This window comes from Acomys minous (assembly GCF_964271855.1).
Source record: "Acomys minous genome assembly, chromosome: 16".
Taxonomy (NCBI): Eukaryota; Metazoa; Chordata; class Mammalia; order Rodentia; family Muridae; genus Acomys; species Acomys minous.
The window spans coordinates 55102894-55129529 of NC_140498.1; the positions used below are offsets into that span (position 1 = coordinate 55102894).

At 48.2% G+C, this 26636-nt stretch overlaps 1 long non-coding RNA gene and 1 pseudogene across 4 annotated transcripts in view; one reads left to right on the forward strand and one right to left on the reverse strand.

Annotated features, from left to right (window-relative positions):
• Positions 1–2256: 2256 nt before the first annotated feature.
• Positions 2257–17371, reverse strand: LOC311587096 (small ribosomal subunit protein uS8-like; annotated as a pseudogene). Its single transcript, XR_014783578.1, has 5 exons — positions 17282–17371; positions 6944–7299; positions 6498–6719; positions 5142–5309; positions 2257–4425 (listed from the first exon to the last, which is right to left on the reverse strand). The product of XR_014783578.1 is annotated as a small ribosomal subunit protein uS8-like (transcript).
• Positions 17372–17554: 183 nt separating this feature from the next.
• The window catches only part of LOC311587097, a 39674-nt gene continuing 30592 nt past the window's right edge, over positions 17555–26636 (forward strand). For 2 of the 3 annotated variants that reach the window (XR_014775780.1, XR_014775781.1), the window contains exons 1-3: positions 17555–17938; positions 20822–21471; positions 24671–24723. This is a non-coding gene — a long non-coding RNA (uncharacterized lncRNA). Of the gene's footprint in view, positions 17939–20821; positions 21472–24670; positions 25023–26636 lie in introns of those variants that run through there. The other variant, XR_014775782.1, reaches the window with a different exon arrangement.

The window sequence follows — 26636 nt, forward strand, 5'->3', positions numbered from 1 at the left end:
GAACTAGAACAAATTCATCTGCAATGCAACCTGCTTTGAACTCTGCCTCATGGTGGCCATGGACTGCCTCCCCTCACCACGCTCAAAGCTGAGACCAACTAGGCGGAGATTTTTATACTATAAATCCCGGGGCAGCTTCACTGAGCCTCGAGGAAGGCAGAGAGAAGACTTTTGGCAAGCCCCAGGAAAATCACCGCCGCCACACATGCTCCTGATGGGACAAAACAGACCAAGCTTAACAAGAAAGCAGAAGTTTGCACTGAAAGCCAACCTATAAAGAGAAAGAATGGCTTGTCATTAACCTGAATGCAGCCATGAGTCATAAAGAAAAGAACCCCGCCCCCCCCCCCCCATCTTCAGAACCCTTCAGGAGCCTGAATTACCTGGTTTGAAACTGTTAAGCAACCAGTTTTATCAAACAACTCTCCGCACTCCAGGTGACTGGCAGGGTGCAAGAAAGAAAAATAAAGACTGAACATCTCTAGCTTAGAACTGAAACGTGGGGCACAATTTCAGTGCCACACGAGGACTAGAGTGAACGCTGCTGTCACACGCACACACACACACACACGCACACACACACACACACACACACACACACACACACACCTCCTCACAACAGTGTTCCACTGTGCTCCCAAAACCATGGCTGCACAACCATGTTGAAATCTTAGCCGAGCGAGCCACAGATGTTTAATTTCTTACGTGCTCAAATACGTCTGCTCATAAACTGAAAAAGCAAGAGAGAATAAACCCTTTAAGACGTGTGGCACAACGTGGACAGAGTGAGTGTTCCTGTTCCTTCAGAGAATTAGCCAATTGGGAAGGAAGAAAAATGGCTCCTTCCACAGTTGCGCGTAGGACAAAGATGACATCTTTGGGGGTTCACGCATACACTAAGCCCCAGGTAGTTTAATTCACTGCCAGTGCCTTATATCTGAGAGATACTGCTCCATGGCCTCAGCTGAGAGACACAACCGCCTGCCTGCTCCACATCCTCTGCTGAGAGACACACAGCCGCCTGCCTGTTCCATGGCCTCAGCTGAGAGACACAACCGCCTGCCTGCTCCACAGCCTCTTCTGAAGTTCCTGCCTTGAGTTCCCTAGATGATAGGCTATAATTGTAAGCTGAAATAAACCTTCTCTAGCCCCCAGCTTTTGGTTAGCGTCTTTTCCCAGGAACAGAATCAAACCAGGATGATGTTTGTCCCAGTAACACTGAGGCCCTTTTGCACAGAGCCTCACAAGCAGATGCATTTGCAAACTCCAGAAGCCTCACTCCAGTCCACAGATAAGACGCAGGAGCAGATCCAAGAATGCAAAAGCTCATCAGAATTCAACTAACTAACTAACTAACTAACTAACTAACCAACCAACCAACCAACCAAGACCAAAGAGAAGCTAGCTAACTAACTAACACAGACCAAAAGGAAGCTAGCTAGCCAACTAACTAACACCAAAGGGAAGCTAACTAACTAACACATACTCCAAAGGGAAGCTAGCTGGCTAACTAACTAATTAACTAACAAACAACTAACTAATTGACTAACTAACACACACACCAAAGGGAAGCTATATAGCTAATTAACTAATTAACTAATAAGCAACTAACTAACTGACTAACACACACACCAAAGGGAAGCTAGCTAGCTAACTAACTAAGCCCAAAGGAAAGCTAACTAACTAACTAACTAACTAACTAACTAACTAACTAACTAACTAACTAACTAAGCCCAAAGGAAAGCTAACTAACTAACTAACTAACTAACTAACTAACTAACTAACTAACTAACTCACACCAAAGAGAAGCTAGCTAGCTAACTAGCACCAAAGATAAAGTAAGTCACGGAGGATCCCCTCCTATAGATTCTTCTTTACAATAGTGACATTAGAAGAATAAAATTATCTCCAAATGGAACACTTGCTGTTACTTCCCTTTCCTGGAACACAAGGTGGGCTCACCTCTTCCCTGGTGAGTGTGTGGTGTGTGGTCCAATAAAGAACAACAGGAAAACAAAAACAAAAACAAAAACAAAAAACTGGCCTGGAGAGATGGCTCAGAGGTTAAGAGCACTGACTGCTCTTCCAGAGGTTCTGAGTTCAATTCCCAGCAACCACATGGTGGCTCTCAGCCATCTATAACATGATCTGATGCCTTCTTCTGGTGTGCAGGTGTACATGTAGGCAGAACATTATACATATACATATACATATATCACTTGGTTGTGATATATACTATTTCAGACAAGTCTGGTTAAAAGATTCATTATTTTATTGGTATGTAGATGTGTGCATGTGTGTCTGTGTCACGTGTGTGTGCAGGTGGCTTTGGAGGTTAGAAGATGGCATCTACCCCTGGAGGGAGAGTTATAGGCAGTTGTGATCCACCTGACGTGGGTGCTGGGAACCCAAACCCTATAGAAGAACAGGACCTCTCCTGACCCCCGAGCCACCGCTCCAGGCCTCAGACTCATCATTTTTATCACAGTCCACAGAGGCTTTTCATTTACGTTTTACATCTCTAGAAAAAGAATCCCAGGATCTTCCCTCCTCGTGTGTTTTCGTCTTGCTTCTTCATGGTCCATGATGCTGCCTGAGGTTGTCAGTACGATGAAGCCAAACTGATGGGACGGGAGCAGATTGTTCTGCCATTTTTCTAGGTCCTTGAGTTGCACACCGAATCTAGGGCTGATCACTTCACACTTGTTCAGCCTGCCTGTGAGGTTCACAGGGATTTCCCCAGCTCTGTGGTCATCGATGCTCCCAGTTCACCAATGTCCCCAGGCTTCATCCTCACAGTTCCCCATTTGGAAGATGTACTGGTACTGGGAGATAAAGTCCAGGATGCTGGTATTAGCAGTTCTTGGCCAAAGTAGAGTAGATGGTCTCTGTGGAGCAGGAGATGACTGTGGAGCATGGCCTGATGAGGACCTGGTGTTTGCCTCTCTTCTCAGCATTGTGGATGCTCTCTCTCTCGAGAGCATCTGCCAAGACATTCATGTCACCATGGTGACAGTGCAGAAAGATGGTGGAAGAGGCTTGTCATTTTTTTTTTTAATGGAAGTTTTGTTGCATTCACATACAACACTCAACCACCCAAGTCAATACTCACATGGAACTCACAGCCCGAATAGAAATAAAACAAACGTCACCAGTTCTTGCCCAGGACCCAATAGAGCACACGCAACCAGATCATTGCACCTGTAAGGTGGGCTTGAGAACTGTAGAACTCTGAGGTGTCTCTGGACCACCTGTCCAGCATCGGAGCCAGCGCTGTGGGGGTGCGTGTCCTCGTGAGCCGCAGCAAGAAGGAGCTGTTCACAAAGGTGAGCGGCAGCCAGTCTGGCCATCCATAAACAACTCAGCATCTGCCCCAACCAGAAGCCTGCGTCCAGAGAGGACAGCCCAGGTCATCCCTCGAAGCCATGTTTTTCGGATTCACTGTGTGCTAGGAAGTTGAAGGACTTGGCTTTAAATGCCACCTTTCTCCCCCCTCCCCGCTGTAGAACGTCGGGGCAGCTCCAGACCACTTGAAACCTCTTTTCTTCTAGAATCGAGTAAGATTTAATTGGAGTCAACAGAAGAGGCCAAAGAGGAGGAAGACCCAGGGTTGTGGTTCTTACATGTTGGAGTCCTTTGAGACCCTGGTCAGGATACTGGACAGGGAGGGTCCTGGGTACCGGCCACCGCTCTGAACTGTGGGCCTGAGGCACTGTGCTGGTGCGGGGTGGGAGTGAGCTAGAACAGGGCTCCTGTTTGCCTCTCCTCCTGACCTTGCTCTTCACAGCCCCAGACGGAAGCGTGAAGCCTGTGCCAGCCCGAACTGTCTTCTGCTCCCCGGGGACGAAACGCATGTATAATTTTTCTTCAAAACCGACTTGTACTGCTTTGCGGACTGAAGGACACAGTACAACAAAAAGTGAACTTCTCCATTTCTGTTTATAAAAAAGCCCAAGGAAAGACACATAATACAACACGGCTGTGTGTCATTTAACAAACACCCAGGAGAAAGTTAAAACAGGAGGCAGGTGCTCATCCGGTTCACATTGGCCGATAAGCGGTGGGGAGCATCAATGCTGGAAAGCTTTTAAAGTTATTGATAGCTTATTTAAGTAGGCTGCTGCAGTCTCTGGGGCCCATAACCACTTCTGCCGACGAGTCGGGCACCTCCAAAGGCCAAGATGGGGGAAGCCACGTTAGGAGATAAGTGTTTCGTGGTCCCTAAGCCATAACAGCCTTGATCAGCATCCATGACGTAAGAGGTCGGTGACCCTTCCTTATGGCTTCCATCCAATGAGCCGCAAATGGCATCCTTTCAGGAGAAAGCTTTTCCATTAGTTACAGCAGTCTCAGGGAGCCTTAACGGTTGTGATGGCCACAGGAAACACGGTGAGCTTTGTTCTTTCAGATGCATCCATGGCCGTGCTGAGAGGGGGAAAAAGTCACAGAGCAGGAAAAGGTTCAGGGACAAGAGGCTGTCAGAGAAGGGAGAGCCCAGGCTTCATTTTGGGGGAGGCCAGAGAGAGTTGACCTGGCCTTCATGCTGGCCAGGAGAAAGGGGTGCCTGATGGTGAATCAATGTGTGGCTAGTGAGCTCAAGGCACTCAGCCATGGGACAATATGTGAGAATGTGTACAATTGTGAGCTACGCTGATGATGTACACGTATACGCACAGTACAGTTATGCCTTCTGTCTTGATTTGTTTGTGGCTTTGCCAGGAGTTTGGGGGCAAGGTGGAGACAGATTGGGATAAAACAAAGTTCTAGCTGTCTAAAACCAAATGAATGCCAATTAGTTAGAATACAGTTTTGGGGCTAGAGTCTGCTTTTGCAGAAACTGGGCATCAAAAGCAAAACACGTATTTGTTTACGGCACAATGTCTAGTGAGGAGAACCAAGCTGGAGTGAGTCTCACGTGTGACGCGTGGAACTGGCTCTGAGGGGCGGCCGTGAGGACAGGCTGCTTCTGCATGTCTCTTTGGCAACCACAGCTTGGCTGCCTGGTTGTTTACTAGACTCTGAACCCAGGGAAAGTCAATGGAAGAGAAGCTGGAGCCAGCGCATTGGTGAGCAGCCCCCAAGGGTGATGGAGGGACCTAAATCGCCATGCAGTTTGGGTAGCATGCGTGGGCTTCAATTACCTTTGGTAGCTCTGGTCCCAAGAGAAGCAATCCTTGAGAGCCAGCGGTAGAAATGTTAATTATAAGATGCGGGTGGAGGGGCGCTGGCTTTCTTAATGGCACAGTTTTTATTGGCAGATGGACTTGGTTTAAAGAGGCAGTCTCCTGACACCCGTCCATCGCAGGATGCTAGGCAAGAAAAGCCCAAGTGTACTTCCATGTCAGAGCCACCAGGAATGCTGGGGCCTGGCGGGGTCCATCCAAACAGTGGGAGGCCAATGACCTGGGCTGAGGGGAGACCCCAATGCAGAGGTCACGCTTAGCAGAAGCCAAGCCTGTGCTACTAGAAAACCCCACGAGGCACACAAAAAGTCCTGTGCTAAGGTGGATACAGGCCTAAGTCTTGTTACTGAGAAATAACTGTCTTTATACTTACATTTAAAAAATATGATTTTTCTTATTATTTTATTTTATGTATATGTGTATATGTGAGGTTGTGCCTGGGTGTACGTACATCTGTGTGCCACACATGCAGGAACACGCACAGGTCAGAAGAGGTGACATCCCATGGAACTGGAGTTTCCCATGTGGGTACTGGGAAATATACCTAGGTCCTCTGGAAAAGCAGTAAGCATATTTAACTGCTCAGACATCACTTCAGCCCCCAAGATGTGACTATTATAGTGTCTTACACACAGGAATGACAACTGGATTATTAAGGTCTACCTAAAATAATCTATCTAATTATCCGCTATCATGGAGTGATGTCTGGAATAAATGTTTTCTGGGGGAAAAAAGCAACTTATAAAATAACATATGGACTGGGTCTATTTTTGTAAATACTACATCAAAATGTGGAGAACCAGCCTTAGGCTTACGGACGGCTTCTACTTTCTCCTTTGTACTTACCTAAATCTTCAATGTTCCTTAATTGAACATACATTCTTTACATAAGAGAATATTCTAGAAATGTTTTAGCACTGAGAGCTGGAGGGACAGCTCTGTGGTTAAAACACTTGGTATGCAAGAGCAAGGGCCAGAGTTAGGAGCCCCTGAACCCATGTTAAAACTGGGTGGGTGTGGTGGCCAGATGTTCTAGCCCTTAGAGGGCAGCGATGGGATCATGGAGGGACCTAGATCAACCACTTATCAGCAGGCTCTGGGCTCACCAGAGAGACCCTGCCTCAGCGAATATATAAGGTAGCGAGTAATATGCACATGCACATATACGCACCCCCTACACACACATACACTCACACGGGCATGGACACATAACCCCGTATGCACACCACACACATACAAAAATGCATTACACTTCATTTTTTAAAAACAAATGTTTTAAAAACATTTAAAACGTGTTAATCAGACGTCCCTTACCAATTGGAGACGTCTGAGAATTAAAGAGCAATGTGGAAAATTGATTTCTCGAAATTCCCGAACGCCCCAAGATTTCCAGGGTGGGCCACAGCAAAGACTTCATTCTGTTTGTATGAATGTTTAGGTTCTGCTAGCGGCTCAGAGCTGTGGACTCTGTCCCTAAACGCACTGTCCAGTCAGTGCTTCTGGAGACGTCAGAAGCCACATAGGCTCTTCTTGCTACTGAAGAAGAAAACAAATCTAGAATTCAAAATCTGGCAAGTAAAGATGGCAGCTTCTGGTCTCAGCGCATGAGTCTTGAACGGAGGCCTTGCGCTTGCTCTCCTTTCAGGGGGATTTAATTCTACTGCTGTGTGAGCGGGCAGAGCCTCTTGCAGGGGAATAAAGAGCACCCTGCTCCCCTTCATTTTAAAGTGCCTCGCTCTCCTTCTGCCTCCCACACTCACCTGATTGTTCATGTGAGAAGAGATGGGTTTCTGGGGAAAAGAGTTCTCAGTTCGACTTGATTGGTGAGGGAATTGTGCATGCGTGTGACAGTGAAGGGCTCGCTGAAGCCTGGCCCTGACCGTGGACGAGGCTGGGCTGAGAGGGAGAGAGAAAACACCTCAACCTGAGGCAGCTGTCTGTAGAACCCACCAGCCAGGAAGAAACCAGTAACCCTACGTACCAGACAAGGAAAGTGGTGTGCAGTACGCCTGGTGCTGAAGTGACAGTTCTTGGGTGTGCTGGGCTTTTTCTCCCTCACTGCTGTCAGGGTGATTTTGGGAAAAGACCCACCCTGTTTGCGCTTCAGTTCCCTGATCTATAAAACAGTGGCAGTAACAGGCTGTGCCACACATGGGGATTAAGTGAACTAGACAAGAAATGTGGAGCCCTTAGGGCGACTGCCAACCACATAGCCATCAGCAGACATCGATCGCGTCTCATGCTGTGCACAAATGGACAACTAGTCCAGATGTGTTTGGGTCACAGACTTCTTATGCCCCCAAACACCCAATACCATCACTCTCCGTATCCATGGGGAGCTAAACCCCCAGGGATACAAAAATCCATGGATGCCTAGGCCTCTTAAATAAAATGGTACAGATCTGCATAGACTTACATACACTTTGCCATGTGTCTAGATCTGCAGTACCAAATATGATGTAAACACGGATAAACACCAGTAGCTGCTACACTGCGTCCCTGAGTCGCAAAAAAAAAGTTGGCAACAGTGAAGAGGCTGCTGGACACACAGCAAGCAAACGGGAGTCCAAAAGCCAACCTGTGACCAGTCATTTGTTAGGTGTGATTTCACTGCGACATTGGTAGCGAGCATACAACGTGTTCCGCATGGCATGTGCCGTCACCACACGCCAAGCGACAAAGCCTGGATCTGCAACTCCGACTGGAGACTGAAGCACATTGTCAGTTGTAGTGTTCTTACTGTACCTGCAAAGGCTCTTGTTTGTTTTTAAGAAATATAATGGTTTAATTATGGAAGCCATAATTAATTAGGATATTTTCCTACTATCCTTCCTCACTGTGTAGCCATTCCGTTAGCTTACCATTGGAGTGTTTCCTTCAAGTGATTGGTTTTAAAAACTGCTGACTAGAGTTTCATATGAAAAAGAAATAGTTAAAGAATGTTGGTTTAGGATTACAGCAGAGCTTCCAACCATTTCTAAAATGGTCCTAAACAGACTTCTACCATTTCATAATACTATGCATTTAGGAGAATCAGTGTTGTCAGTACTGATCAGTCAAAATAGTGACTTACTCTTTTTTGAATTTATTTTATTTATTTCTTATTTTTTTTAAATTTTGACTTACTCTTAAAAAATGCTGAGGATATGGGGGCCTGGAGAGGTGGCTCAGTGGTTCAGAGGACTGGCTGTTCTTACAAAAGACCTGGGTTCAAATCCCAGCACCCACATGGCAGGTCACAACTTTCTAGAGAGTTCTGACACCCTCACACAGACACACATGGAGGTAAAACGCAAATGTAAATAAAGTAAAATAATTTAGAAAGAACACAGGCTGTGTGATGTCCTGTAGTATCAAATACTTAGTCACAATTTAATCCTTTATGTCAAAACAAACAAGCAGATCCATCTCATTAGTATGCAAAAAACTGTTTTACAATAAATTTATTTTCTGGTAGTAAGTGTTTGATTCTCATACCTGTTTCATATACCAACCTACTGAGGTGATTTGAGTAAGAACGGCCTCCATTGGCTCATATTTTGGATGCTTAGTCATCAGGAATAGGTATTGCCTTGTTGGAGGAAGTGTGTCACTGGAGGTAGGATTTGAGGTTTCAAAAGCTATGTCAGGCCCAGGTGAGCGCTCTCTCTCTCTCTCCTCTCCCTCCCTCCCTCTCCCCTCCCTCCCTCCTTCCCTCTCTCCCTCCCCTCCCTCCTCCCCCTCCTCCTCCTTCTTCTCTCTCTCTCTCCCTCCTTCCCTTCCTCTCCCTTCTCCCCTCCCTCCCTCCTTCCCTCTCTTCCTCCCTCCCTCCTCCTCCTTCTCTTTTCTCTCTCTCTCTCCCTCTCCCTCCCTCCCTCTCTCTCTCCCTTCCTCCCTCCCTCTTCCCAGCATGAGCATCAGAATGTAGCTCTCAGCTCCAGTGCCACGCGTGCCACCATGTTCCCCACCATCATGATGATGGACTCATCCTCTGAAACTGTAAGCAAGACACCAGTTAACTACTTTGCTTTGTAGGAGCGACCTGGGCCACTTCAGACAATAGAACAGTGAGTCGGGCACCTATATACCCAAGATCAAGTAGATGTTTCTTGGCTGACAAGAGGTTGCAAGTGGGAAATGCTTAAGAAACCCATAGTAGGGCAGAGGCGAGCTAATCCATTGCAGCTCAGACAACCTACCAGGGGCTACAGCACCAAGGGAAAAGGACCCTCCGTCCTCAGCAACCAATCAACCAATCAGCCGCCAACTCTCCAGGCTGGAGTTTTGAGTGTCTTGTATAGGCAAGCCGAGCAGCTGCGAGCTCGCCGTTCATCGTTTCTCATAGACTTACCTGGCAGGCCTCCTTCTCATCCCGGTGGCTTACCAGGGGATCTTTTTTATGCAGGACACACTTTCTGGCTTTCTTGGGATAAACACTGAATACCTGACTACCCCATGGCCTTTAAGGACCGAGCGATGCATGGCTGGACCATCCGGCATGGTGACTCAGATATAATTAATGTTTACTGAATGGGTACATTCAGACCTTTTCATAGAACATTCTATGTATCCATGGGACTCATTCACTACTTTAACCATTAAAACACCCCCAATCCCCATGTATTAACTACGAGGTTTGGTTTCTGTATGCCCGTGCCTTGCTAACCAATCAGAGCCCACTGCGACTTCTTCAGTAGCTTAGTGGACAAGGGCTGAGCCAATCAGGGACAGTTCCATCCTCTACAGACTGCCTGCTGAAAGGATTCAAACTAACCAGCTCCCACCCGCTCCCTGCCTCGCCTGTTCCCACCCACACGGCTCCTCACCCCTTCTGCCTTCTGCAGTTGGAAGCCCTGGCAACTGCGTCGAGCTAACCTTCTCAGAAAATGTGAGTAATAAACGCATCTTGCTCAGCGGCAATCATTTCTGTGTTTCTTTTGTGTGAGGGCGTCGGATCCCCTGGAACTGGCGGTACAGACAGCTGTGAGCTGCCATGTGGATGCCGGGAGTTGAACCCAGGTCCTCTGGAAGAGCAGCCCATGCTCTTAACTGCTGAGCCATCTCTCCAAGCCCCCATTTCTATGTTTTTTATTACACCAGATTAAAACAAACTGAGATATCAGAACTCCCCCAAATTGTGGAATTAACCTTCTGTCATGCCATTCTCTATATTCAGTAAACAAGTTTTAAACTTTAAAAAGAAAAAAAATTTTTTTGGTGATTTCCATTACTTTGGGCTTCATGTTAACAATACTAAACAGAAGCAATCGTGTTTACGTTTTATTGGCATATAACTAAAAAGATCGCATTAAAATTATTTCCTATTAGATAAGAGAGCCAGTCCTGGTGTGTACTACAGTTAAACAATGCCACCTGTAAGCTGTGGACACTCTGTGGTGGCCTTCTGTCCACACCAATTATCCTGCCCTCAGTGGTAGCCTGGATGTATCTTAGAAATCCAGGCGTGAGCTGTGTGTTCAGGCCCCACAGTCACTGGGAGGGAAGTGGGTGTGCCTTTGCAGGCCCAGCTGTGAGGAACGTACACTGGGCTCGTCTGGGTGACATCCCTGGATCTGCTGCTGAGCAGTGGCCAAGCAGGTGTGGTCACCATGCTTTCTGTTGACACAATTGCCCATCCTCCTGTAATTGGCCTAAAGTGCATTCTGCTTGCACAGGCGGCAGCGTAGGCCGAGCCAACGACAGATGAAGGTCCACACTGTGCTGCGAGGCTGCCGCTGCCCTTCCTTCCTTCTCTTTCCTTCCCTTCCATCTGTCTGTCTGCCCTTCCTCCCTCCCTTTCTTTTCTACCTTCCTTCTCTTTTTTTCATTACTCCTTTTCCTCTGCAGCATGTCAAACTGTAATCCTAGGCCTTTCCGGCATTAGTACACAGGTCGGGGCATGTATTCTCAGCGCTGTACATGCAGCTTCAGTGGCCAAGCTGGGGGACAGAGACGTCGCTCTGGTCATGACACAGCCTGTTGACCGCACACGAGGAAGACATGAGTCCACACCAAGAGTAGAGTTCAAAGTCAGCAGTGAGTTTAGGTCATATAAAAGAGCCCAGATATAAAACATAGATTCCTTCCATGGAAAAAAACCAAAAGTACTGAAATGTAACCTACCACAAACTATTTTGTAATACCATCAAGTATTTTGAAGAGGGGCTCTGTAGGCCAGAGGCAGGACTCAGTGCTAGTGTGGTTGGCATTTCCACAGCCGTCAGAACTTGAAGGCAACTTGAGGTGTTTCCATGCCTTCCAGGGAGGGTGTTTAAAGCTCAGTCATTCTATACGTGATCACTGTGTGTCACTGTCCCAAGTGGTTGCCACCCTAGTACAGCACAGGACACAGACGGTCTCTGAGTCCCAGGGCCTGCAGTTCCACAAACACACCAGCTAAGCCACTGATGCTTTATCCACGTTTCAACAGCTGTGAGGACAGTGCATGTAACGGCGATGACAAATTGACAACAGCGGGGGCCACACACACATGTCCGTTAGCTAAGCCACAGCTGTCCTCTTCGTTTTTGCTTTTTCTGAGCTGCATGTCACAGAGTGCTGCCCTCCGGGCATCAATCACAGTGCTGTCATGAAATGAGAGCATCTGTGATCACTCACAGTAGACAGGCACAAGATCGAGCCCACTAGCATTGCCCTGGAGAGGGTGGGGCTGAAACCAGGCAGCATGAGACCCACCCTCTCCAGGACTCATAAGCAAGTAGCTGCTGGGCTTCGAAGTGATGTAGCCACCTATAAGTTGTTATCCTCCTGTAAGTGACCCCAATCGGGGAACTCGTTGGTTCACCCAAGCTAGACTTGGAAGGAATGATTTCTTTGGTTTGTCACTGGTCCCTCATCTGGGGTGGGCAACCACTTGTTCACATTCCCAGGGAAAGTTAATGCAACAACGTATCACTTAAGTTGTTTTTAACAATCATCATGCATGGTTTGGCACTGCAAGATGTAACTATGTCTGCACCCCACCCAGGCATAAAAGAAAGCAGTGGAGCAGAAACAGCAGATGAAAATGTTTCTCTTTGATTGGCACTTCCATTGTGTTTTGTAAAGCAAAATACACATGCTTCACTAGACTGAAGAAAGACACACACCGTTGAAGCTACCTTAAGGTTTGTTACTGGATTTGTGCATAAGCATTGTCAGTTCATCATTGGCCAAGCCAAGCTGAGATGAGAGAACCCTCACCTCACTCCAGGAATAGCCTCGGTCAGACTGGACTGTGGGCATATCTGCGGGGCATTTTCTTGATTCCTAATTGGTCCAGGAGGGCCCACCCACTGCGTGAAGTACCAATTCTGGGCTTGCAGTACTGGGTTTTGGAAGAAAGTTGGATGAGCAGGAAGCAGAGGCAGCAAGCCAGTAAGCAGTGTTCCTGGGCAATCCCCACTTCAGTTCCTGCCTCCAGATTCCCGGCTAGGCTTCCCTAAGTAGCCGACCATAACCTGTGTCCTAGTTTGGTTTCAGTTGCTGAGATAAACATCATGACCAAAAAGCAACTTGGGGAGAATAGGGCTTGGTTATGGTCCATCGCCAAGGGAGGTCAGGAGCTCAAGGCTGGAACCCGGAGGCGGGAACTAAAGTGGAGAGCCACAGGAGAAGGCTGCTTACCGGCTTGCTCTCCGACAGTACCCGGGACCTGCCTGGGGGCAGCAGCACAGACAGTGAGCTGGGCCGTCTCGCATCGATCTTTAGTGGAGAAAATGCCCCATAGATGTGTTCATGGGCCAATCTGATGGAGGCAATTACTCACTTGACATTCCCTCTTTCCAGATGATTGTGGTGGACAAACACTAAGCTACATAGCCTTGCAGGCAAATCAACCCTTTCCTCCCCAAGCTGCTATTGGCTAGAACATTCCATCGCAGCACCAGGACAGCAAGCTAGGGCATCACGCAAGGGCACCCCAAACCACAGGGAACCGCTGTGATCTAGACACACAGTGTCACGAGTGGCAGGCCGTAAAATGGTCCAGATTTTCACTTTTTCTTTTTAAAAAAATACATTTATTTATTTACTTTTATGTATATGAGTGCTCTATCTGCATGTACACCTGCAGGCTAGAAGAGGGCATCAGATCCCAGTACAGATGGTTGTGAGCCACCATGTGGATGCTGGGAATTGAACTCAAGACCTCTGAAAGAACAGACAGTGATCTTATCTGCCGCACCATCTCTCTAGCCCAGATTTTCACACCATATCTCCCAGATGATGATATATTAGAGTTGGTGAAACTGTAGGGATGGATTGTTGTTTCCTGACAAGTTTTAGGAACAGAGTGAAAGCCATTTGGTTTTGGATGGTTGTAAAATCATGACATCTCTATACGTGACGCTTGTATGAAAGTGGAAAATGTCACTATTTCCACATAGTTTCACAGATCACTAGTCATTTAAAGAAGCTTTAGGGACTGTTAGTCCAGACATGCTCTTGTCACATCTTCTGTTTGGTGCAGAGGGCCACAGCAATCAAACGTCACGCTCTACTTTCCCTGTTATTTTGGTACTGATGCTTAGAAGTGAGAGGCGAGGGATACGGGGCTATCTCAGATCCTCAAACTTCACTGCTGCTGGAGGGGATGGGGCGGCACTAGCACTCAGGAGGATCTGTTTGAACCCCCAGAGCATAGACACAGACATTGAGACTCTAACCACTTAGGGTAATAGCAGCCAAGTGCCAAGAATTGGGCTGTGTCCCCAGGTAGCACCGTCACAGCTCAAAAATGCATTTGTTTCCGTTTACTTAGTGCTGTGAAGTCATTCTGAACCAAAGGAGTTGAAGACCTTAGCAAGCTCTTCTGGTCCCAGGCACTGCAGGAGCCGTGGGCTACCATGCAGACACGGCCAAGTCCAAGAACGTCCAAGAACCACACCACACACAACCAGTCCCACAAATGTCACAGACGCGGCACCAAGAAACCCCAGTCATAAAGATACGAACCTCTTACGGGGGTTGACCCCAAGTTCCTGAGGAACATGCGCTTTGACAAGAAGTACAACAAGAAAGGCCTGAAGAAGACGCAGGCAAACAACGCCCGGGCAATGAGTGCCGTGCAGAGGCTGTTAAGGCCCTTGTGATGCCTAAGGCTGTTAAGCCCAAGATGCCAAAGGGCCCCAGCCACAAACTCAGCCCTTGCTTTCATGGCTCATCCCAAGCTTGGGAAGAGGATCTGAAGCTACATGGCCAAGGGTCGTAGGCTCTGCCAACCAAAGGTCAAGGTTCAAACCAAGGCAGAGGCCGCAGCTCCAGCTAAGGCCCAGGCTTCAGCCCCAAATTAGGTTCCCAAAGATGCCCAGGCCCCTGTGAAGGCTCCAAAAAAAAAAAAAAGGCTTCTGTCAATGTGAAGACAGATGGACTGGTGTGACACACCTACCTACGCACTATTTACAGATGACCAGTGTCCTATGCTGTTTCTACAAATAAACCTGAGGAAAGATCTGTTAAAAAAAAAGAAAGAAAGAAAGAAAGAAAAAAGAAAACCATTCCAAGAAACACCCCCTCCCCCCCCCACACACACTCACTCACTCAGGAAAAGAAATTCCATAACCATGGCTGTAAATGATAACAGACTTCATTAGGTACAGCTTCAAAACTTGCTAGGTCACAATCGTGACATCAGCTTTAATGCCACTCAGCCAAATGGCAAGTTCCTCAGTGAGAATAAATATCAAAGTAGACATGGGTGTGCTACCACATTCACCTCCAGGACAGCAGGCCACAGCAGAGCTGAGGCCCTTCCCACACCAAACAAGGCTTACCTCCCGTCCCTAACACATCCTAGCCATTCCTTTTTTTGGGGGGGGGCAGTCTTTGCGAATTTAGGGATTCCCTGGACTAATATTTCTTTCCCCACCAAATTCATTTCATCCTTTCCTTTTATGTAGGCCAGGCGACAGTTGGGACCGCAGGACACGTGAGTCATTGTGAACACTGCAGGGGATGTGTTGCTGCCAATCAGCAAGGTGTGCTTGTGTGCTCAGAACTAAAATAAGCCCAGACGACAGAGAGAGCGGAGATTGCTCCTTTAAGCACCAGGTGGGGGGTGGAGGGGAGTTCTTGAAAAGGGATGGGCTTTACCATACCTACACACCCCAAATCAGACCTATGGGATGGAGCAGGGGGAGAGACCTGGGGCTGCCTCTCCGTACACAGGCACACAGTAGCCCAGAGGGAGGAAATCTTCTATGAATAAGCCGGGTCAGGTGACACACATCTCAATTCTGTACTGAATGACAGCAAGGCGACTCACTCTCAGAAACTTGGAGACGTCACAGAATGGTGGCAGGGAGTCAAGCAGACTCGGGTTCAAAGCCGACCTTGATCACTGACCTGCCATGTGGTTCTTAGAACTCATCCAAAATGAAGTCAGGCCAGCTGGATATGGTGACACATACCTGTAATCCCAACCCTTGGGAGGGAAAAGCGGGGAGGCCACAGAGAGCGCAAGGGTGGCCGGAGCTATGTAGGAAGACGGACAACTCAGGAAAGGTAATGGTGCTACATCAGAGTGATAGTGAAAAAAAATGTGCAACACCTAGTGAGACTGAGTGCCTGACACGGGGTCAGTGCTGTGCGTGTGTAAATTCTAAGGACCTGAGCAATGCGTCCCTGGCTAAGGAGATAGGAAAGTCATCTTACAGCATAAAAGCTGTCATGATCAGAAGATGTGGGATGTGAAAATCTATGTGCAACCAGGAAAGTATTAGAATCAGGTAGAATTCAACATGCTTGTTAAGATTTGTTAACTGTGAGACTAAGCAGTAACCAAATGCTAAGCGGCCACCAAGTCATCCCATCACAGCCTATTCCTACAGTCTTGGCTAAATCATTTTTTAATGCATTTTTAAAAAAAATTCTATTTATTTTAATTTTTTTTGTGTGTGGATGCTTTGCCTACATATAGGCACCATGTGCATGGAGGCCAGAAGAAGGCATCTGCTCCCCTGGAACTGGAGTCACACATGGTTGTGAGTTGTCATGTGGGTGCTGGGAACCAAACCCAGGTCCTCTGCAAAGGCAGCCAGCGCTCTTAACCACCGAGCCATCTCTCCATCTCTCTTAAGCAACATAGGTTACGATGAGTCTATTTGTATAATTCTTTTTTTTTTTTTTTTTGATTTTTCAATACAGAGTTTCTCTGTGTCGCCTTGGCTGTCCTGGACTCCCTTTGTAGACCAGGCTGGCCTCGAACTCACAGCGATCAACCTACCTCTGCCTCCCGAGTGCTGGGATTAAAGGTGTGCGCCACCACGCACGGCTCTGTATAATTCTTCTACATTACTGAAAGTCTTTTAAATAACGCTCATAATCAATCCATCTTACTTTGATAGCTGGAACTTTTGGCTATGATCAAATGGACACACACACACATTCTGTATTCTGTCTTCCTTTCTCACCCTGAGAAGTGGATCAAAACTTCATCACTTTTCCCCTTGCTTCACCTCACCTGTCCCAATATTAAAGGCAAGCCAATATGAACTAGAGAGCAATAAAATATTAAACTCAACATATGTAGCTGGCCTGTGTGTGCAACGGATCTGGGATCTTTGGTTAGAAAGTAAGATAGGTTTAATTTTTGAAGCCTTTAACGCATAGGTATTCTACAGGCCACTGGCAAAACCCGGATTTTCCTGGGGGCACTGGAGCCTTGCAAAGGCTACCAGGTTGAGCTGTAGTTACGACTGCAAAAATCCTCCTTCCCAGGGGAGAGTCCCACAGAGCAATTTCCCCTTGCAACATTCCAAGTGAGCAGGGCTGCTCGTGTGGGAAAGTGCACAAGTCCGCGCGCTCCAGTTCAGCGCATGGTGTAGGTGTACAGGGCAGAGTACTACGGGTCCCTCCAGGGTCTCGGGGACTAGGGAGCCATCAAACTCTCCGCACCCAACTTTGTGCCTCAGCAAACCTTCCTTGAAAACACAGCGATGCTGAGGAGCACGCAGCGTGGGGATGCCATCAGCTGCTGGAGACCTCCTCCCCCACCTCGTCGTCTGAGGGAAGTGGCCCGACGGCGCGGCCCCGCCCAGCCCCACCCACCGGCTCCACAAAGCCACTGCCCAGGCGCGCGGGTCTCCCGGGGCGAAGGGGGTGACGAGCGGAGCTGGTACCTTAGGAAGAGGCCGCGATGCCAGAGCCCGGGGACACCCGCAGCATCGCACCGCCGCCGCCTGCCGCTCCACCCTGGGCCGCCGAATTGCGCCCTCCCCGCTGCCCGCGCCGCGCTCAGCCGCTGCGCCCGCTCGGCTGCCGGGCGACCGCCACTGTCAAGTGCAGCCCCGCCCCCGGCGCCGGCCCAGCCGCCCGCCCATTGGCTGCGGAGAGTTGGCAGGCTCCGCCCCTTAGGGCAGGCCCTCTCCAGGGGCGCGCTGGAGGGTGGGGACCCAGGCTGGGCGAGGCTTCCTGCGGGCACCCGGAGCTTCTGCTTTGCCAACCCAGAAATAGACAGCTCCAAAGAAAGGCGAGAGAGGAAGCGCCTTCTCCAGGGCGAGGGCCGTGGCTCCGCGGGACCGGCTCCCTAGGGTGGAATATTGAAATCACAGCTAGAGGGCTGGGGGCTGGGTGGTTTTGTTGGCTTGCTTTAAAACAACAACAACAACAACAACAACTTGAAATTGCTCTCATTCACCTCGATTTCTTCATCCTGTGGAGAAGCTAAACCAACTTAAACAAGCTGCCTGGCCGAGGTCATCAAGCTGGTTGTCCTGAACCGCACACTCAAAGCTGCCTGGGTTTTAGTCTTAGGCACATGGAGAGATTGTTCTAAGGTACGATGTACTGTCTAGCAAGCGCTAAACTGAAACTCTAGCAATCGATCGATCGAGGTGAATCAGAGGTTGCCGGGGTGGGTGGAGGGGCAGGGGGACTGGAGAGTGCTAGCTAGTGAACAAGCTTCATTTGAGGGAGGTGTGACCACACTACGATTTTCTAAGTAGCGTTGGATGCCTGACTCTTGACTATGTTATAAGCCTCTGGATTGAATAATTTAAGTAATGAACTTTACGATAGCCGAGTTATTTCTCAATAAAATGGTTATAAAATGCATTGAGTTGATAAGATTCAATAAAACCCACACGGATCCGTAGAGTGTTCAACAACGTTGTCCGCTGTGGGCAGAAAGTATGATTCGTGGGCTGCCATGCCCTCAAGTGTCAGTAACTCGTGTCCATCTGCACCGACAGGGCCAAGCTTCAAATGTGTCTCAGAATTCAGAGAGTGCGCAGCCGGGCGTGGGGGTGGGGTGGGGAGTGGGGGTCGGGTGTCCTTAATGAAAGGAGGCGACAGTTATTGTAAGCTAAGTGCTAGGCCCAAGAACCAAGGCCGAAGGAAGGCTCTGGCCTCCGTCATGGGGGGCCTGGTATATTAGCAGTGTTGAACAGTGGTAGTAGCCAAGAGTGAGGGGCGTGGTGGGGCCGAGGTGGGTAGCCCAGCTGGACAGCCCCAGGACAGAGCAGAGATGGCCCGCAGCCCAGTTCACAACAGGTATCTTACTAAGGAGTGAATTTGGGGTTCCTTCTGGGCTCCCCTAGCCCTGCGCTGCAGGTGATGTTGGTAATAGGCCTGTTTTAAACCCTTTTTAAAATCACCTATAGGGCTGGAGAAATGGCTCAGAGGTTAAGAGAACTGACTGCTCTTCTAAAGGTCATGAGTTCAATTCCCAGCAACCACATGTTGACTCACAACCATCTATAATGAGATTTTTATACATAATAAATAAATCTTTAAAAATTATATTAAAAAAAATAAAATCACCTATATCAGATCAAGGGAAGAGCCTAGGTTTCAAAACGTACAGAATACAAGCAGTTTTCTGAATTCTCTCCCTGGAACTATAGTGGTTGTGAGACCATCTCAAGGTCTTAACTTCTGAGTATGGGGGTGCAGCAGCTGGAGCTTGTGTCTCCTGACCATATGTTCCCTGTTTTCCCGTCTCGTCAGCCTGTAGAGCTGTGAGGTTTCCTCAGATATGTAAAACACATGAGCTAAAGAAGCAGTCAAAGAAGCTGGGCGTGGTGGCGCACGCCTTTAGTCCCAGCACTCGGGAGGCAGAGGCAGGTGGATCGCTGTGAGTTCAAGGCCAGCCTGGTCTACAAAGTGAGTCCAGGACAGCCAAGGCTAACACAGAGAGACCCTGTCTCGGAAAAAACCAAAAAAAAAAAAAAAAAAAAAAAAAAAAGAAGAAGAAGAAGAAGCAGTCAAAGCAATGGCTGGCAGCTTGTTCACTTATTGTTTGGTTAGGAAGTAGAAATATGACTTAGGAAAAAAAAAAACCTAGCTGCTCATCTAATGCCCCAGCAAACCCGGTGCCATGGCTGGGTGGGAGAGATGGCTCAATGGTTAGAGCTCTGGCTGCTTTTGCTGAGGAGCTGGATTGGGTTCCCAGCACCCCACATCGTGGATTACAACCACTAGTGACTCCAGTTCCGGGGGGACCTGACACCCTCTTTGGCCTCTGCAGGCCCTGCATGCTCGTGGTGAATGGACATAGTCAGGCAAACACTCATATACAGGAAATAAGATGTCTATTTCTCCTGCCGGCAGCGTGCCCAAACTGACTCCTTCTGTTTCCGTGTTTCCTTCTGCGTCTCAGGAGATGCTAAGCTCCGCCCCCCTCCACAAGCGGGGCTTGTGCTGTGTTTTGATAACCTCCTTTTTTTCTCCCCACTTGTCACCCTGTCCTGTTTCCCATCCTCTTTGGGGTTAGGGTGAATGTCCACTGTAGTTTTTACCATAAGACAGGCCATTCATTTCTCCACATTAAGAGACTCCAGTGATGACAAGCATTAAGACACTTAGAAATTAATTGGCCCACATTGCATGCCTGCTGAGCTTCGGGACAACTGCGAAACCCTGGGGAATTACATCAACACTTTCTGTGCTCTAACGAGCTGTGCGGACTGGGCGTGGAATCCAGCTAGTCTTGGGTCTGAGAAGCCACACTGTTAACGTGTTAGCAATAAAGACTCTAAATATTTGGGAGAGAAAAGTTGCTTGATATTTAATGTGAGATCTTTAATCTCTGAAGTTGAATCCCCACTAGATAATTTACTAGCTTTAAAAGTTTTGAAACGTCTTGAGATTTTTTTTCTTTCTTTTTCTTGTTCGCTTTCTTTTTTGGGGGATCATAGATATTAGGCAAGCAGTCAACAGGAAGCCAAACCCTAACCCTTCTTCAATGCCTCTTCTTAGGCCTCTCTCTCTCTCTCTGTCTCTGTCTCTGTCTCTGTCTGTCTGTCTGTCTGTCTGTCTGTCTGTCTCTCTGTGTGTGTGTGTGTGTGTGTGTAAAGTTCTTTCAGAAGAATCTTATATCTAACCAATAGTTTTACAATTGTCTGTCTCTAAGTTTCTGTGCAGAAATCTGGGAACTCCAAAAGAGTGAAGGTAATCTCCCTGGAGTCAAAAGCCCAGGAGGGGCTGGGGGGGGGGGGGAGGACAGGGAGGGAGAGAGAAAGCTGCAGCTATTTCTTCTTCAGGAGCAGATGCTGTCCCCCCCTCCCCCCCAGGGAGTTATGGGTTGGAAGAAATGTGATAATAAAACTACCCAAGCTACTCTGTGAACGCTATCAAACAGGACTGGCGCTAGCGGTATATAGATCTGTAGCAGATTAGATGCGTTTCGCTCCTAACCACAGTTTTCTCACTCTTTCCAGAGGGGACTAATGCGAGCAAAAAGACTGACCTAATTGAGCCCCACTCGGTGTGGCCTGTGGGAACCAGGGAGCCAGCTGCTGCGGGGCTGGCTCAGCTGGCTGTCAGCTGTCAGCTCTGCCCCGCAGCCATGGCTGTGCAGCCCTCTTCTGCAGGCTCCCCTCTTCAAGGTCACAGGCCAGAGCCACCGGGCACACGCACCTGTCGTCCCTGGCTCTGCTCACAGTGTTTGCATCTGTAGGTGAAAAGCCGAGACCAAACTGCCTCCCTGATTAAGCTGTCCTGTCTCCTGGTCCCACTATAGCTGAGCTTCCTCGATGTTCTAGAAAAGTCATTTCACCCCGTGGACAGGAATTGTACCAGTGTGCAGGGCTGACCTGATGAAAATGAATGCATTTGGATGTGTAAATGTGAAACTGTGAAGTTTTAAAATTAAAAATAAGCAGCAGCACACACTCTCTTGGAAGAATTCGTGGTAGACAGCCCTCCTCTAGCGGAAAGGAGAGACACGGATCTGGTTGGGATGACTTGGAGAGTGTGCCCTGCTGCAGAGGGACACAGAGCTGACTGGGAAACATGGACGACGCCAAAGGTCTGAAAAGCTGAGAGAAGAACAGCCCTTTGCTGAATAAACAGCACCAGGAACGTCACGGTATGTAAAAATGTGCACTGGTGTCAGGGAAGAGACACGGCGGGACAATGCCTGAAATACGTGTTCCTGTTAACCTGAACAGCTTATTCCTGCTTTCAGATGTTTCCAGATTCACCCCCCCCCCCCCCCCCGCCCCGGGGAAACGAGATGCAGACTTAAGAGAGAACAGACACAGGCTTGAAGTGTCCCAGCAGTTACCACAGAGAAAAAGAAAATTAACAATTTTCATATTACGTGAAGGGAAGGGAAGCAGAATATATAATTACTCAGAATGGCCGATAAAGAGGCTCTTCTCCGAGCGCAAAGACCAGATTACCCCCGAAGGCAGCTACTGTTGTGTGACATCTAACTGGGAACACTGCCAAAAAAACACAGGCTAGGCAGGCCGGGCGTGGTGGCGCACGCCTTTAATCCCAGCACTCGGGAGGCAGAGGTAGGCGGATCACTGTGTGTTCGAGGCCAGCCTGGTCTACAAAGTGAGTCCAGGATGGCCAACGCTACACAGAGAGACCCTGTCTCGAAAAACCAAAAAAAAAAAAAAAAAAAAAAAAAAAAAAAAAAAAAACACAGGCTAGGATGACAGCCCACCCCACCCCGCCTTTCTTATGGAAAGATTTGGAGCAATTAACTTGCCAAACCCGATGGCTGTAATTCTGGGGACCTCAGAGCAGCTTTCTCAACCTGTGGGTCACGACCCCACAGGGGTTGCACATCAGATATTTGTTTACACTACAATTCACAGCAGCAGCAAAAACCATGATTATGAAGCAGCAACGAAATAATTTCATGGTTGGGGAGGTCACCACACACGGGACACTGTATTAAAGGGTCACAACAACATCGGAAAAGTTGGGAACCTCTAGCCTAGAAGACGAAGAAGAAAGCGCACCCATAGCTGTGTGTTTATAAAGGCTAACATACCGTCTTTCAGATAAATGATCTGAAGGTATTTCTTGTTGTATCTAGATATCCCTCAAAACATTAAAAAAAAAGACTTACTTATTACATATACAGTGTTTTCCCTATTTGTACACCTGCAGGCCAGAAGAGGGCATCAGATCACATTATAGATGGTTGTGAGCCATCCTGTGGTTGCTGGGAATTGAACTCAGGGCCTTAGGAAGAACAGCCAGTGCTCTTAAGCTCTGAGCCACCTCTCCAGCCCCTCCTCCCTCAAAACTTTGAAAAGCTCTCTTTTCTATTTACTCCTTTTGCTCACTCACACCACTAGTGTCACAGTTCCTGTCACCTAGACACGTATCTGGGAAGAAGGAATCGTAACGAGGAGTTGCCTCCATCAGATTGGCCTGTGGGTACCCATGTGGAGTTTTCTTTTTTATTTTCCTCTTTTGGTTTTTCAAGACAGGGTTTCTCTGTGTAGCCTTGGCTGTCCTACACTCACTATGTAGACCAGGCTGGCCTCGAACTCACAGAGATCCACCTGCCTCTGCCTCCCGAGCTCTGGAATTAAAGGCATGCGCCACCACACCCGGTCAATGTGGCGTTTTCTGGATTGTTGATCAGATATAGGATGGCCCAGGCCACTGTGCGCCAGGGGACGATGGACCTGGGCTGTATAAGAAAGGAAGCTGGGGAGCTGGAGAGACAGCTCAGTGGTTACGAGCACTGTCTGAACTTCCAGAGAATCCAAATTTTATCTCCAGCATCTATGTGGGGCCTCACAATATCTTCAACTCCAGTCTCAAGGGGTCTGATGCCCTCTTCCGGCCTCCACTGCACACACGGTACACAGGCACACATGCAGACATAACCACCATACACCACCCAGAATAAATAAAAATCTCTAAATTTTTATTTGGATACAAAAATAGAACGCAAGACACTAAGAGACCTTCCTCTATGTCACCCGGTCCAACTTGCCCCAACTATGGACTGTAATTGGATCACTTGGGCCAAATAAACCCTTTGCTTCCCAAGTTGCTTTTATTTTTTCTATCTCTGGGTCTGTAAGAATTGTATTTCATGGTACCAGAAGTGTCTGGGAAGGAAACCACCCACATGTCAATCTCTGAGAAATGAATGCTCTTAGGAGATGGCAAAAAGACAAAATTAAACTTCGTTTTTCTGAGCGATTGTTTGGGATGTAACTGTGTCCTTGACCTAAGCGATTGTCTAGGCCAGTTGCCCTGAGTCTCCACACAAGCTTTTACACACACCGGTACCTCCAGAATCAAACAGAGGTCACCAAAAAGCAAATGTCCTGCCATCCTTCTGGCTTTCCTCGAGTTGGACCACAGATCAAAAGTAAGCCTAATGTGGCCGTGGCAGAGACCGCTAATCACTAATCCCAACAAACGTCCCCTCAGCGTCTATCCATTATAAGGTTTTAGCTGATTGTCAAGCAGTTGAAGTGAGACCCCACTTCCTAGACGCCACTGTGGCTAAGTGTGTGTGTTCTGACCAGGCCCCAGACTCTGAATGCCGAGAAATCTCAGGGTACCACTATACCGCCTCCTGGCTTCTGGGAGGCCTTGTCACTTCTTAACTTAGTGGGAGAACAAAAAAGGCACAAGAAAGAGATAGAAAGAAAGAGAGAGGGAGGAAGGGAGGGAAGGGAAGAAGGAGAGGGAGGAAGGGAGGAAAGGAGGGAGAGAGGGAGGGAGGGAGAGAGAGAGAGAGAAACCCCAGGTGATTATGTGGAAACCCATTCTGGTGAAAATGAACTCGCTTCTCTGAGGACAGACGATTCTTACTGGGGAGGCTTTAGACTTCACGTCTCACTTCCATGACTCTAGGAATTGCCGTTCTTTGAATATGTATGCTACCCCCTCCCCTCCCCCCCCACCCCCTCCCCTATCCCTGTCTCCTGCCTGTCCCCTCATAGGCGATGAGATATAAAGCTCCCCCCCCTTGGCCCTGATCAAATATGGGGAACAGACAACCATGGGCTGGGTCCTCTGAAATCAGGAGCCCCAGTAAATCTGTCCTTCAGCCAGCTGTTTCTGTTGGGGTTCTGATCACCAAGATAGATGTAACTAATATGGAAACAGAGGTTCTAACTTGAACATTGCAGGAGGGAGATGCAGGCAGGATACGCTACCTTCCCGATTGCCGGGCCTCTCGGCCAGCAGCCGCACAGAGGCTTCCGTCCCTTCCAACAGGTCGTTCTGTCGTCTTCAGGGCTTTGTGTACATGCGTGAGAGTGAACCACAGTGACGTTCATTCCTTCTCCTGGCAGGGAAGGAGAAACAAGAGAAGGAGCCAGCATGTCAATGGTTCAGTGGGTGAGCAGTAAGTACTGTTATTGCCCGTGCTTTGCCAGCGGGATTCCCATATCTGCCCGGACTCGGTTTTGTTTCTAGGAAAAGCACTGGTAGCAGCCCCTCGCTGGGAAGGACAACTTGTTAGCTGCATGCTCCTCTTTGCGTACTCCAGGCACCGTAAATATATGGTGCGCATCTCTATCAATTCGCAAAGACGTGCGAAGTGGCAATGTTCTGTTTCTACGATTGGGGCCTTACTTTCTTACTTGTAAAATGGTACGCTTGCTCTAAGCCACTATTTGATTTCCTGGTGATCTAGTTTATCCAATTAAGGCAAAATAAACACTTATATTTCCCTTTACTTCCCAGTTCCAGAGATAGTTATTGTCCTAATTATCCCTGGAAGCCTACACATATTACCACGTTCACTAATGGCATCATGTAGCCGTGGTGCTTAAAGCTGCCGAAGAGGGAGCTGGAGAGATGGCTCAGAGGTTAAGAACACAGGCTGCTCTTCCAAAGGTCCCGAGTTCAATTCCCAGCAACCACATGATGGCTCCCAACCACCTGTAATGAGATCTGATGCTTTCTTGTGGTATGCAGGCACACATGTGGGCAGAATATTGTATAAATAATAAATAAATCTTTAAAAAAAAAGCTGCTGAAGAGCTCAGGGTGAGGGAGGCTGCTTCACAGTTAGCATAGTCCCACTCCTGCCTGCTCTAGCTGCTCCTGAGGTCTCTCCCTTCCCTCCCTCCAGTCCTTTTCATAAGAGGTGTGAGGACCGCCTTCCCTTCATTACTTTCGAGGCGCCCCCTCCCCAGACACTGCCAGTTCTCTTTCTGTGTTAGAGTGCGAACGCCCGCAGAACACAAACATTCTGTTTACTACACGGGCTTCAAAGACAAGAGGACATGATTATAAACCTCCCAAGAATTTAGATTAGAACATTCATACGTATGCATTCATTTTCCGAGCGTGCGCTCTTACTCTCATTAAAATTCAAAAGAGAGCAGTGACCCAGTTTTTCAGAACCACTGTCACAAACTGTGGGTTCCCCCAGAAACAGGGCACATCTTGTTTCCCCCTTTGATACGTAAAAAGACAGGGTGGGGGTGGAGGAGTGAGGGTGAGCCCAATGTCTTTTTGTCTTGGGAAATATGAGACTAAGGATGATTTAAAAGGATGGAGGATTTCTTTCCTTTTTTCTCTTTTGGTTTGATTTTTATGGGAACTCAAACTTGAGAAACAACTCTGAGTGTGTTTGCCGTGTGATTATTGGGCCAGCTATAGACACAGGAGTGAGTCTGACAGGAACAGAGTGTGACTGTTAGACACAGCGCTTTGCCAAACGGAAAGCTTGCATCAAGATAGGACAAGAGTTTCAGCATTTTTCCACCTTTTGGGTCTCTAGCGGTTTCTGGAGAAAGGGCTCAGGGCTGACGGGCACTTGCTGCTGCTCGAGAGGCCCTGAGTCAGGCTCCCAGCCTCTGTAATAGGATGGCCACAACTCCTTATAACTCCAGCTCTGGGGCATCTCATGCCCTCTTCTGGTCTCTGTGGGCACTTGGCCACATACACACACATCATACCACACACACCACACTACACACACACACACACCCCACACCACACACACACACACACACACACCCCACACCCCACACCACACACACACCACACCACACACCACACACACATAACACACACATAACACACACACACACACACACACACACACACACACACACACACTACTATTTTGGCAGGTCTACACTATGCCACATTCTTAAGAGCAACCACAGCGTTTTCTGGTCTAGGATGATCTTGAATCACCGTGCATTCACGACTCTCACCGTGATGCAGAACTTGGCTTCACTGAGCGGCAGGACTTGTGGGAAATTAATCCCCAGAAACGTCAGAAGCTGGCACACCAACCTC